This window comes from Scyliorhinus torazame, chromosome 26 (assembly GCF_047496885.1).
Source record: "Scyliorhinus torazame isolate Kashiwa2021f chromosome 26, sScyTor2.1, whole genome shotgun sequence".
NCBI classification, from domain to species: Eukaryota; Metazoa; Chordata; class Chondrichthyes; order Carcharhiniformes; family Scyliorhinidae; genus Scyliorhinus; species Scyliorhinus torazame.
This window is the reverse complement of record NC_092732.1, coordinates 25,469,378-25,484,270: the sequence shown is the minus strand read 5'-3', so window position 1 is coordinate 25,484,270 and position 14,893 is coordinate 25,469,378. Positions and strand designations below refer to the sequence as shown.

General features: G+C 40.9%; 1 protein-coding gene across 1 annotated transcript in view; it reads right to left on the bottom strand.

Annotated features, from left to right (window-relative positions):
- Window positions 1–14,893, bottom strand: part of LOC140402856 (multiple epidermal growth factor-like domains protein 11) — a 150,328-nt gene that overhangs the window by 50,537 nt on the left and 84,898 nt on the right. The window lies entirely within an intron of this gene.

Here is a 14,893-nt window from a genome sequence, read left to right as displayed (position 1 = left end):
ACAGTAAACAGAGTCTATGTAAACAGTGCCCTACAGTAAACAGAGTCTCTGTAAACAGTGCCCGACAGTAAACAGAGTCTATGTAAACAGTGCCCTACAGTAATCAGAGTCTATGTAAACAGTGCACTACAGTATACAGAGTCTATGTAAACAATGCTCTACAGTAAACAGAGTCGATGTAAACAGTGCTCTACAGTGAACAGAGTCTATGTAAACATTGCCCTACAGTAAACAGAGTCTCTGTAAACAGTGCCCAACAGTAAACAGAGTCTATGTAAACAGTGCCCTACAGTAAACAGTGTCTATGTAAACTGTGCCCTACAGTAAACAGAGTCTATGTAAACAGTGCCCGACAGTAAACAGTGTCTATGTAAATAGTGCCCTACAGTAAACAGAGTCTATGTAAACAGTGCTCTACAGTAAACAGAGTCTATGTAAACAGTGCCCTACAGTAAACAGTCTCTGTAAACAGTACCCAACAGTAAATAGTCTCTGTAAGCAGTGTCCTACAGTAAACAGTCTATGTAAACAGTATCCAACAGTAAACAGTCTATGTAAACAGTGCCCTACAGTAAACAGAGTCTATGTAAACAGTGCCCCACAGTAAACAGAGTCTATGTAAACAGTGCCCTACAGTAAACAGTCTCTGTAAACAGTACCCAACAGTAAATAGTCTATGTAAACAGTGCCCGACAGTAAAAAGAGTCTCTGTAAACAGTTCTCTACAGTAAACAGAGTCTATGTAAACAGTGCCCTACAGTAAACAGTCTCTGTAAACAGTACCCAACAGTAAATAGTCTATGTAAACAGTGCCCTACAGTAAACAGAGTCTATATAAACAGTGCCCTACAGTAAACCGAGTCTATGTAAATAGTACCCTACAGTAAACAGAGTCTATGTAAACAGTGCCCTACAGTAAAAGATTCTTTGTAAACAGTGCCCTACAGTAAACAGAGTCTATGTAAACAGTTCTCTACAGTAAACAGAGTCTATGTAAACAGTGCCCTACAGTAAACAGTCTAATTAAACAGTACCCTACAGTAAACAGTCTATGTAAACATTGCCCTAAATTAAACAGTGTCTATGTATACAGTGCCCTACAGTAAACAGTCTATGTAAACAGTGCCCTACAGTAAACAGAGTCTATGTAAACAGTGCCCCACGCCGAACAGTCTATGTAAACAGTGCCCTACAGTAAACAGTGTCTATGTAAACAGTGCCCTACAGTAAACAGAGTCAATGTAAATGGTGCCCTACAGTAAACAGAGTCTATGTAAACAGTGCCCTACGGTAAACAGAGTCTATGTAAACAGTGCCCTACAGTAAACAGTCTATGTAACCAGTGACCTACAGTAAACAGAGTCTATGTAAACAGTGCCCTACAGTAAACAGTCTATGTAACCAGTGACCTACAGTAAACAGAGTCTATGTAAACAGTGCCCTACAGTAAACAGTCTCTGTAAACAGTGCCCTACAGTAAACTGTGTCTATGTAAACAGTGCCCTACAGTAAACAGAGTCAATGTAAACGGTGCCCTCCAGTAAACAGAGTCTATGTAAACAGTGCCCTACAGTAAACAGTGTCTATGTAAACAGTGCTCTACAGTAAACAGAGTCTATGTAAACAGTGCTCTACATTAAACAGAGTCTCTGTAAACAGTGCCCGACAGTAAACAGAGTCTATGTAAACAGTGCCCTACAGTAATCATAGTCTATGTAAACAGTGCCCTACAGTATACAGAGTCTATGTAAACAATGCTCTACAGTAAACAGAGTCTATGTAAACAGTGCTCTACAGTAAACAGAGTCTATGTAAACAGTGCCCTACAGCAAACAGAGTCTCTGTAAACAGTGCCCGACAGTAAACAGAGTCTATGTAGACAGTGCCCTACAGTAAACAGAGTCTATGTAAACAGTGCCCTACAGTAAACAGAGTCTATGTAAACAGTGCTCTACAGTAAACAGTCTATGTAAACAGTGCTCTGCAGTAAACAGTGTCTATGTAAACAGTGCCCTACAGTAAACTGAGTCTATGTAAACAGTGCTCTACAGTAAACAGTCTATGTAAACAGTGCCCTACAGTAAACAGTCGATGTAACCAGTGACCTACAGTAAACAGAGTCTATGTAAACAGTGCTCTACAGTAAACAGTCTATGTAAACAGTGCCCTACAGTAAACAGAGTCTAAGTAAGCAGTGCCCTACAGTAAACAGAGTCTATGTAAACAGTGCTCTACAGTAAACAGAGTCAATGTAAACAGTGACCTACAGTAAACAGAGTCTATGTAAACAGTGCCCTACAGTAATCAGAGTCTATGTAAACCGTGCCCTACAGTAAAGTCTATTGAAACAGTGCCCTACAGTAAACAGTGTCTATGTAAACAGTGCCCTACAGTAAACAGAGAGTCTATGTAAACAGTGCCCTACAGTAAACAGAGTCTATGTAAACAGTGCCCTACAGTAAACAGTGTCTATGTAAACAGTGCTCTACAGTAAACAGAGTCTATGTAAACAGTGCCCTCCAGTAAACAGAGTCTATGTAAACAGTGCTCTACAGTAAACAGAGTCTATGTAAACAGTGTCCTCCAGTAAACAGTCTATGTAAACAGATCCCTACAATAAACAGTCTATGTAAACAGTGCCCTACAGTAAACAGAGTCTATGTAAACAGTGCTCTACAGTAAACAGAGTCTATGTAAACAGTGCTCTACAGTAAACAGAGTCTATGTAAACAGTGTCCTCCAGTAAACAGTCTATGTAAACAGATCCCTACAATAAACAGAATCTATGTAAACAGTGCCCTACAGTAAACAGTCTATGTAAACAGTGCCCTACAGTAAACAGATTCTATGTAAACAGTGCTCTACAGTAAACAGAGTCTATGTAAACAGTGTCCTCCAGTAAACAGTCTATGTAAACAGTACCCAACAGTAAACAGAGTCTATGTAAACATTGCCCTACAGTAAACAGAGTCTATGTAAACAGTGTCCTCCAGTAAACAGTCTATGTAAACAGATCCCTACAATAAACAGTCTATGTAAACAGTGCCCTACAGTAAACAGAGTCTATGTAAACAGTGCTCTACAGTAAACAGAGTCTATGTAAACAGTGCTCTACAGTAAACAGAGTCTATGTAACCAGTGACCTACAGTAAACAGTCTATGTAAACAGTGCCCTGCAGTAAACAGAGTCTATGTAAACAGTGCTCTACAGTAAACAGAGTCTATGTAAACAGTGCCCTACAGTAAACAGAGTCTATGTAAACAGTGCCCTACAGTGAACAGGGTCTATGTAAACAGTGCTCTACAGTAAACAGAGTCTATGTAAACAGTGCCCTACAGTAAACAGTCTCTGTAAACAGTACCCAACAGTAAATAGTCTCTGTAAGCAGTGTCCTACAGTAAACAGTCTATGTAAACAGTATCCAACAGTAAACAGTCTATGTAAACAGTGCCCTACAGTAAACAGAGTCTATGTAAACAGTGCCCCACAGTAAACAGAGTCTATGTAAACAGTGCCCTACAGTAAACAGTCTCTGTAAACAGTACCCAACAGTAAATAGTCTATGTAAACAGTGTCCTACAGTAAACAGAGTCTATGTAAACAGTGCCCTACAGTAAACAGAGTCTATGTAAACAGTGCTCTACAGTAAACAGAGTCTATGTAAACAGTGCTCTACAGTAAACAGAGTCTATGTAAACAGTGCCCTACAGTTAACAGAGTCTATGTAAACAGTGTCCAACAGTAAACAGAGTCTATGTAAACAGTGCCCTACAGTAAACCGAGTCTATGTAAACAGTGCTCTACAGTAAACAGAGTCTATGTAAACAGTGTCCTACAGTAAACAGAGTCTGTGTAAACAGTGCTCTACAGTAAACAGAGTCTATGTAAACAGTGCTCAACAGTAAACAGAGTCTATGTAAACAGTGCCCCACGCCGAACAGTCTATGTAAACAGTGCCCTACAGTAAACAGAGTCTATGTAATCAGTGCTCTACAGTAAACAGAGTCTATGTAAACAGTGCCCTACAGTAAACCGAGTATATGAAAACAGTGCCCTACAGTAAATAGTCTATGTAAACAGTGCCCTACAGTAAATAGTCTATGTAAACAGGATCCAACAGTAAACAGTCTTGATAAACAGTGCCCTACAGTAAACAGTCTATGTAAACAGTGCCCTACAGTAAACAGAGTCTATGTAAACAGTGCTCTACAGTAAACAGAGTCTATGTAAACAGTGCCCTACAGTAAACAGAGTCTATATAAACAGTGCCCGACAGTAAACAGAGTCTATGTAATCAGTGCCCAACAGCAAACAGTCTTTTTAATCAGTGCTCTACAGTAAACAGAGTCTATGTAAACAGTGCCCTACAGTAAACAGAGTGTATGTAAACAGTGCTCTACAGTAAACAGAGTCTATGTAAACAGTGCCCTACAGTAAACAGAGTCTATGTAAACAGTGCTCTACAGTAAACAGAGTCTATGTAAACAGTGCCCTACAGTAATCATAGTCTATGTAAACAGTGCCCTACAGCATACAGAGTCTATGTAAACAATGCTCTACAGTAAACAGAGTCTATGTAAACAGTGCTCTACAGTAAACAGAGTCTATGTAAACAGTGCCCTACAGTAAACAGAGTCTCTGTAAACTGTGCCCGACAGTAAACAGAGTCTATGTAAACAGGGCCCTACAATAATCAGAGTCTATGTAAACAGTGCCCTACAGTATACAGAGTCTATGTAAACAATGCTCTACAGTAAACAGAGTCTATGTAAACAGTGCTCTACAGTGAACAGAGTCTATGTAAACATTGCCCTACAGTAAACAGAGTCTCTGTAAACAGTGCCCAACAGTAAACAGAGTCTATGTAAATAGTGCCCTACAGTAAACAGAGTCTATGTAAACAGTGCTCTACAGTAAACAGAGTCTATGTAACCAGTGACCTACAGTAAACAGTCTATGTAAACAGTGCCCTGCAGTAAACAGAGTCTATGTAAACAGTGCTCTACAGTAAACAGAGTCTATGTAAACAGTGCCCTACAGTAAACAGAGTCTATGTAAACAGTGCCCTACAGTAAACAGAGTCTATGTAAACAGTGCTCTACAGTAAACAGAGTCTATGTAAACAGTGCCCTACAGTAAACAGTCTCTGTAAACAGTACCCAACAGTAAATAGTCTCTGTAAGCAGTGTCCTACAGTAAACAGTCTATGTAAACAGTATCCAACAGTAAACAGTCTATGTAAACAGTGCCCTACAGTAAACAAAGTCTATGTAAACAGTGCCCCACAGTAAACAGAGTCTATGTAAACAGTGCCCTACAGTAAACAGTCTCTGTAAACAGTACCCAACAGTAAATAGTCTATGTAAACAGTGTCCTACAGTAAACAGAGTCTATGTAAACAGTGCCCTGCAGTAAACAGAGTCTATGTAAACAGTGCTCTACAGTAAACAGAGTCTATGTAAACAGTGCCCTACAGTAAACAGAGTCTTTGTAAACAGTGCTCTACAGTAAACAGAGTCTATGTAAACAGTGCTCTACAGTAAACAGAGTCTATGTAAACAGTGCCCTACAGTTAACAGAGTCTATGTAAACAGTGTCCAACAGTAAACAGAGTCTATGTAAACAGTGCCCTACAGTAAACCGAGTCTATGTAAACAGTGCTCTACAGTAAACAGAGTCTATGTAAACAGTGCCCTACAGTAAACAGAGTCTGTGTAAACAGTGCTCTGCAGTAAACAGAGTCTATGTAAACAGTGCTCAACAGTAAACAGAGTCTATGTAAACAGTGCCCTACAGTAAACAGGGTCTATGTAAACAGTGCTCTACAGTAAACAGAGTCTATGTAAACAGCGCCCCACGCCGAACAGTCTATGTAAACAGTGCCCTACAGTAAACAGGGTCAATGTAAACGGTGCCCTCCAGTAAACAGAGTCTATGTAACCAGTGACCTAAAGTAAACAGTCTGTATAAACAGTGCCCCACGGCGAACAGTCTATGTAAACAGTGCCCTACAGTAAACAGAGTCTATGTAAACAGTGCCCTACAGTAAACAGTCTATGTAAACAGTATCCAACAGTAAACAGTCTTGGTAAACAGTGTCCTACAGTAAACACACTATGTAAACAGATCCTTACAGTAAACAGTCTATGTAAACAGTATCCAACAGTAAACCGTCTATGTAAACAGTACCCAACAGTAAATAATCTATGTAAATAGTATCCAACAGTAAACAGTCTATGTAAACAGTACCCAACAGTAAATAATCTATGTAAACAGTGTCCTACAGTAAACAGTCTATGTAAACAGTGCCGTACAGTAAACAGAGTCTATGTAAACAGTGCCCTACAGTAAACAGAGTCGATGTAAACAGTGCCCTACAGTAAACAGAGTCTGTGTAAACAGTGCTCTACAGTAAACAGAGTCTATGTAAACAGTGCTCTACAGTAAACAGAGTCTATGTAAACAGTGCTCTACAGTAAACAGAGTCTATGTAAACAGTGCCCTACAGTAAACAGAGTCTATGTAAACAGTGCCCTACAGTAAACAGAGACTATGTAAACAGTGCCCTACAGTAAACCGAGTCTATGTAAACAGTGCCCTACAGTAAACAGAGTCTATGAAAACAGTGCTCTACAGTAAACAGAGTCTATGTAAACAGTGCCCTACAGTAAACAGAGTCTATGAAAACAGTGCTCTACAGTAAACAGAGTCTTTGTAAACAGTGCTCTACAGTAAACAGAGTCTACGTAAACAGTGCTCTACAGTAAACAGAGTCTATGTAAACAGTGCCCTACAGTAAACAGAGTCTATGTAAACAGTGTCCAACAGTAAACAGAGTCTATGTAAATAGTGCCCTACAGTAAACCGAGTCTATGTAAACAGTGCTCTACAGTAAACAGAGTCTATGTAAACAGTGCCCTACAGTAAACAGAGTCTGTGTAAACAGTGCTCTACAATAAACAGAGTCTATGTAAACAGTGCCCTACAGTAAACAGAGTCTAAGTAAACAGTGCTCTACAGTAAACAGTCTATGTAAACAGTGCCCTACAGTAAACAGAGTCTACGTAAACAGTGCTCTACAGTAAACAGAGTCTATGTAAACAGTGCCCTACAGTAAACAGAGTCTATGTAAACAGTGCCCTACAGTAAACAGAGTCTATGTAAACAGTGCTCTACAGTAAACAGAGCCCTACAGTAAACAGAATCTATGTAAACAGTGCCCTACAGTAAACAGAATCTATGTAAACAGTGCCCTACAGTAAACAGAGTCTATGTAAACAGTGACCTACAGTAAACAGAGTCTATGTAAACAGTCCCCTACAGTAAACAGGGTCTATGTAAAGAGTGCTCTACAGTAAACAGAGTCTATGTAAACAGTGCCCTACAGTAATCAGAATCTATGTAAACAGTGCCCTACAGTAAACAGTGTCTATGTAATCAGTGGTCTTCAGTAAACCGAGTCTATGTAAACAGTGCCCTACAGTAAACAGTCTATGTAAACAGTGCCCTACAGTAAACAGAGTCTATTTAAACAGTGCCCTACAGTAAACTGTCTATGGAAACAGTGCCCTACAGTAAACAGAGTCTATGTAAACAGTGCCCTACAGTAAACTGTCTATGTAAACGGTGCCCTCCAGTAAACAGAGTCTCTTAAACTGTGCCCACAGTAAACAGAGGCTATGTAAACAGTGCCCTACAGTAAACAGTCTATGTAAACTGTACCCAACAGTAAATAATCTATGTAAACAGTGCCCTACAGTAAACAGTCTATGTAAACAGTATCCAACAGTAAACAGTCTTGGTAAACAGTGTCCTACAGTAAACACACTATGTAAACAGATCCTTACAGTAAACAGTCTATGTAAACAGTATCCAACAGTAAACCGTCTATGTAAACAGTACCCAACAGTAAATAATCTATGTAAATAGTATCCAACAGTAAACAGTCTATGTAAACAGTACCCAACAGTAAATAATCTATGTAAACAGTGTCCTACAGTAAATAGTCTATGTAAACAGTACACAACAGTAAATAGTCTATGTAAACAGTGTCCTACAGTAAACAGTCTATGTAAACAGTATCCAACAGTAAACAGTCTATGTAAACAGTGCCCTACAGTAAACAGTCTATGTAAACAGTGCTCTACAGTAAACAGAGTCTATGTACACAGTGCCCTACAGTAAACAGAGTCTATGTAAACAGTGCCCTACAGTAAACAGAGTATATGTAAACAGTGCCCTACAGTAAACAGAGTCTATGTAAACAGTGCCCTACAGTAAACAGAGTCTATGTAAACAGTGCCGTACAGTAAACAGAGTCTACGTAAACAGTGCTCTACAGTAAACAGAGTCTATGTAAACAGTGCCCTACAGTAAACAGAGTCGATGTAAACAGTGCCCTACAGTAAACAGAGTCTGTGTAAACAGTGCTCTACAGTAAACAGAGTCTATGTAAACAGTGCTCTACAGTAAACAGAGTCTATGTAAACAGTGCCCTACAGTAAACAGAGTCTATGTAAACAGTGCCCTACAGTAAACAGAGACTATGTAAACAGTGCCCTACAGTAAACCGAGTCTATGTAAACAGTGCCCTACAGTAAACAGAGTCTATGTAAACAGTGCTCTACAGTAAACAGAGTCTACGTAAACAGTGCCCTACAGTAAACCGAGTCTATGTAAACAGTGCTCTACAGTAAACAGAGTCTATGTAAACAGTGCCCTACAGTAAACAGAGTCTGTGTAAACAGTGCTCTACAGTAAACAGAGTCTATGTAAACAGTGCCCTACAGTAAACAGAGTCTATGTAAACAGTGCTCTACAGTAAACAGTCTATGTAAACAGTGCCCTACAGTAAACAGAGTCTACGTAAACAGTGCTCTACAGTAAACAGAGTCTATGTAAACAGTGCCCTACAGTAAACAGAGTCTATGTAAACAGTGCCCTACAGTAAACAGAGTCTATGTAAACAGTGCTCTACAGTAAACAGAGTCTATGTAAACAGTGCCCTACAGTAAACAGAATCTATGTAAACAGTGCCCTACAGTAAACAGAATCTATGTAAACAGTGCCCTACAGTAAACAGAGTCTATGTAAACAGTGACCTACAGTAAACAGAGTCTATGTAAACAGTCCCCTACAGTAAACAGAGTCTATGTAAAGAGTGCTCTACAGTAAACAGAGTCTATGTAAACAGTGCCCTACAGTAAACAGAATCTATGTAAACAGTGCCCTACAGTAAACAGTGTCTATGTAATCAGTGGTCTTCAGTAAACCGAGTCTATGTAAACAGTGCCCTACAGTAAACAGTCTATGTAAACAGTGCCCAACAGTAAACAGAGTCTATTTAAACAGTGCCCTACAGTAAACTGTCTATGGAAACAGTGCCCTACAGTAAACAGAGTCTATGTAAACAGTGCCCTACAGTAAACTGTCTATGTAAACGGTGCCCTCCAGTAAACAGAGTCTATTAAACTGTGCCCACAGTAAACAGAGGCTATGTAAACAGTGCCCTACAGTAAACAGTCTATATAAACAGTGCCCCACGGCGAACCGTCTATGTAAACAGTGCCCTACAGTAAACAGGGTCTATGTAAACACTGCTCTACAGTAAACAGAGTCTATGTAAACAGCGCCCCACGCCGAACAGTCTATGTAAACAGTGCCCTACAGTAAACAGTCTATGTAATCAGTGCTCTACAGTAAACAGAGTCTATGTAAACAGTGCCCTACAGTAAACCGAGTCTATGTAAACAGTGCCCTACAGTAAATAGTCTATGTAAACAGTGCCCTACAGTAAATAGTCTATGTAAACAGGATCCAACAGTAAACAGTCTTGATAAACAGTATCCAACAGTAAACAGTCTATGTAAACAGTGCCCTACAGTAAACAGTCTATGTAAACAGTGCTCTACAGTAAACAGAGTCTATGTACACAGTGCCCTACAGTAAACAGAGTCTATGTAAACAGTGCCCTACAGTAAACAGTGTCTATGTAAACAGTGCCCTACAGTAAACAGAGTCTATGTAAACAGTGCCCTACAGTAAACAGAGTCTATGTAAACAGTGCCGTACAGTAAACAGAGTCTACGTAAACAGTGCTCTACAGTAAACAGAGTCTATGTAAACAGTGCCCTACAGTAAACAGAGTCGATGTAAACAGTGCCCTACAGTAAACAGAGTCTGTGTAAACAGTGCTCTACAGTAAACAGAGTCTATGTAAACAGTGCTCTACAGTAAACAGAGTCTATGTAAACAGTGCCCTACAGTAAACAGAGTCTATGTAAACAGTGCCCTACAGTAAACAGAGACTATGTAAACAGTGCCCTACAGTAAACCGAGTCTATGTAAACAGTGCCCTACAGTAAACAGAGTCTATGTAAACAGTGCTCTACAGTAAACAGAGTCTACGTAAACAGTGCCCTACAGTAAACCGAGTCTATGTAAACAGTGCTCTACAGTAAACAGAGTCTATGTAAACAGTGCCCTACAGTAAACAGAGTCTGTGTAAACAGTGCTCTACAGTAAACAGAGTCTATGTAAACAGTGCCCTACAGTAAACAGAGTCTATGTAAACAGTGCTCTACAGTAAACAGTCTATGTAAACAGTGCCCTACAGTAAACAGAGTCTACGTAAACAGTGCTCTACAGTAAACAGAGTCTATGTAAACAGTGCCCTACAGTAAACAGAGTCTATGTAAACAGTGCCCTACAGTAAACAGAGTCTATGTAAACAGTGCTCTACAGTAAACAGAGTCTATGTAAACAGTGCCCTACAGTAAACAGAATCTATGTAAACAGTGCCCTACAGTAAACAGAATCTATGTAAACAGTGCCCTACAGTAAACAGAGTCTATGTAAACAGTGACCTACAGTAAACAGAGTCTATGTAAACAGTCCCCTACAGTAAACAGAGTCTATGTAAAGAGTGCTCTACAGTAAACAGAGTCTATGTAAACAGTGCCCTACAGTAAACAGAATCTATGTAAACAGTGCCCTACAGTAAACAGTGTCTATGTAATCAGTGGTCTTCAGTAAACCGAGTCTATGTAAACAGTGCCCTACAGTAAACAGTCTATGTAAACAGTGCCCTACAGTAAACAGAGTCTATTTAAACAGTGCCCTACAGTAAACTGTCTATGGAAACAGTGCCCTACAGTAAACAGAGTCTATGTAAACAGTGCCCTACAGTAAACTGTCTATGTAAACGGTGCCCTCCAGTAAACAGAGTCTATTAAACTGTGCCCACAGTAAACAGAGGCTATGTAAACAGTGCCCTACAGTAAACAGTCTATATAAACAGTGCCCCACGGCGAACCGTCTATGTAAACAGTGCCCTACAGTAAACAGGGTCTATGTAAACACTGCTCTACAGTAAACAGAGTCTATGTAAACAGCGCCCCACGCCGAACAGTCTATGTAAACAGTGCCCTACAGTAAACAGAGTCTATGTAAACAGTGCCCTACAGTAAACCGAGTCTATGTAAACAGTGCCCTACAGTAAATAGTCTATGTAAACAGTGCCCTACAGTAAATAGTCTATGTAAACAGGATCCAACAGTAAACAGTCTTGATAAACAGTGTCCTACAGTAAACAGTCTATGTAAACAGATCCTTACAGTAAACAGTCTATGTAAACAGATCCCTACAGTAAATAGTCTATGTAAACAGTACCCGACAGTAAATAGTCTATGTAAACAGTATCCAACAGTAAACAGTCTATGTAAACAGTGCCCTACAGTAAACATTCTATGTAAACTGTGCTCTACAGTAAACAGAGTCTATGTAAACAGTGCTCTACAGTAAACAGAGCCTATGTAAACAGTGCCCTACAGTAAACAGAGTCTCTGTAAACAGTGCCCTACAGTAAACAGAGTCTATGTAAACAGTGCCCTACAGTAAACAGTCTATGTAAACAGTATCCAACAGTAAACAGTCTATGTAAACAGTGCCCTACAGTAAACATTCTATGTAAATAGTGCTCTACAGTAAACAGAGTCTATGTAAACAGTGCCCTACAGTAAACCGAGTCTATGTAAACAGTGCCCTACAGTAAACAGTCTATGTAAACAGTGCCCTACAGTAAACAGAGTCTATTTAAACAGTGCCCTACAGTAAACAGAGTCTATTTAAACAGTGCCTGACAGTAAACAGAGTCTATTTAAACAGTGCCCTACAGTAAACAGAGTCTATTTAAACAGTGCCTGACAGTAAACAGAATCTATGTAAACAGTGCCCTACAGTAAACAGAGTCTATGTAAACAGTGCCCTACAGTAAACAGAGTCTATGTAAACATTGCCCTACAGTAAACAGAGTCTATTTAAACAGTGCCCTACAGTAAACAGTGTCTATGTAAACAGTGCTCTACAGTAAACAGAGTCTATGTAAACAGTGCCCTACAGTAAACAGAGTCTATTTAAACAGTGCCCTACAGTAAACAGAGTCTATGTAAACAGTGCCCTACAGTAAACAGAGTCTATTTAAACAGTGCCTGACAGTAAACAGAGTCTATGTAAACAGTGCCCTACAGTAAACAGAGTCGATTTAAACAGTGCCTGACAGTAAACAGAGTCTATGTGTAAACCAAGTCAATGTAAAAAGCAGAATTTGGCGATCTGACGTGCTGGTTTTCGAACACGGGTCACCGGACTTTACCCAGGGCCCCTCAATTACTAGTCCAGCGACAATCCAACCATGCCATGGGCCCCTATATGGTCTTCCTTGCTGGAGTCCGTGTGGGTCTCTGGCCCAGTGAAAAGCAAACACCAAATCTCCCCTCCCTCAGCCCCCTGCCTTTACTCTCCAAACATCCCGCATACCCCACCATGCCCCCGTGACCCTTACCCATCCAGCCCTACGATTCCCATGCCCCCGCCAAGCTCTCGCACTCCCGACATTGACCCACCGTACACTACCGTGTACTGTCTACCACCAACGGACACCATAGTGTAAAGCGGGATGTGTTAAAAAAAAATGCTTCGAAAAGCGCAATACTTTGGAACCTTTCTCCAATGCTTAAACAAAAGACTCTGGACAAGCTAATAAAAGCATCAATCATCCAGGCCTTTAGAAGTTTCATAGAGCCTAAACTGCAAACCCTTTAAACCACCTAACCTATGTAAACAAACATTGCAAATTGACTGCAGAGATCAGCTGTCAAAAGAAACAATGTTTTATAATAATCTTTGAGTGTCACAAGTAGGCTTACATTAACACTGCAATGAAGTTACTGTGAAAAGCCCCTAGTCGCCACACTCCGGCGCCTGTTCGGGTACACAGAGGGAGAATTCAGAATGTCCAATTCATCCAACTAACACGACTTTCGGGACTTGTGGGGGAAACCGGAGCGCCCGGACTCCACACAGACAATGACCCAGGCCGAGAATTGAACCCGGGTCCCTGCCACTGTGAAGCAAAAGTGCTAACCACTGTGTTGCCATGCCGCCCATAACATTTCCTCTGGGGATCAGATGTTCTCATATTCTAATAACTCTCAACCAGGACTCATTATGTGCCTGAACGACCTGGCTCAGATTTTAACTTTCCATCGGGTGAGTTTACAGGCCTACCCACACTGTGTGATGAGGCCTGTGCTCCCTGCGCGGGAAATCAAGCCTGATCTTGCTAAGTTTGACCTGCGACATTCGCTCAGGTTGGGCGTGACTAGAATTTGGAGCTTCCCAGGATTGTGAGGGAATCATAGGACCAGAAGATATTGGAGCAGAAGGAGGCCGATCATCCCACCGAGTCTGCTCCCCATTCTCCCACCTTCTCCCCATAACCCCTGATCCCCTTATTAATCAAGAACCTATCTATCTCTGTCTTAAAGACACTCAGTGATTTGGCCTCCGCAGCCTTCTGCAGCAAAGAGTTCCACAGATTCACCACCCTCTGGCTGAAGAAATTCCTCCTCATCTCTGTTTTAAAGGATCGTCCCTTTAGTCTGAGATTGTGTCCATAAGACATAGGAGCGGAAATAAGGCCATTCGGCCCATCGAGTCCACTCCACCATTCAATCATGGCTGATTTCAACTCCATTTACCCGCTCTCTCTCCATAGCCCTTAATTCCTCGAGAAATCAAGAATTTATCAACTTCTGTCTTAAAGACACTCAACGTCCCGGCCTCCACCGCCCTCTGTGGCAATGAATTCCACAGACCCACCACTCTCTGGCTGAAGAAATTTCTCCTCATCTCTGTTCTAAAGTGACTCCCTTTTATTCTAAGGCTGTGTCCCCGGGTCCTAGTCTCCCCTGCTAATGGAAACAACTTCCCTACGTCCACCCTATCTAAGCCATTCATTATCTTGTAAGTTTCTATTAGATCTCAACCTCCTAAACTCCAATGAATATAATCCCAGGATCCTCAGACGTTCATCGTATGTTAGGCCTACCATTCCTGGGATCATCCGTGTGAATCTCCGCTGGACCCGCTCCAGTGCCAGTATGTCCTTCCTGAGGTGTGGGGCCCAAAATTGCTCACAATATTCTAAATGGGGCCTAACTAATGCTTTATAAAGCTTCAGAAGTACATCCCTGCTTTTATATTCCAAGCCTCTTGAGATGAATGACAACATTGCATTTGTCCTCTGGTTCAAGGTTTTCCTACGTGGAAACATCCTCTCCACGTCCACTCTATCCAGGCCTCGCAGTATCCTGTAAGTTTCAATAAGATCCCCCCTCATCCTTCTAAACTCCAACGATTTTGTGCTGTACATTTCTTTGTTCTTTAGAAGGATACAGACCCAGGAAGTGTAGAAGATTGTAGTTTAGTCGGGCAGCATGGTCGGCACGGGCTTGGAGGGCCAAAGGGCCTCTTCCTGTGCTGTACATTTCTTTGTTCTTTGAGTACAGACCCAGAGTCCTCAACCGTTCCTCATACGACAAGCTCTTCATT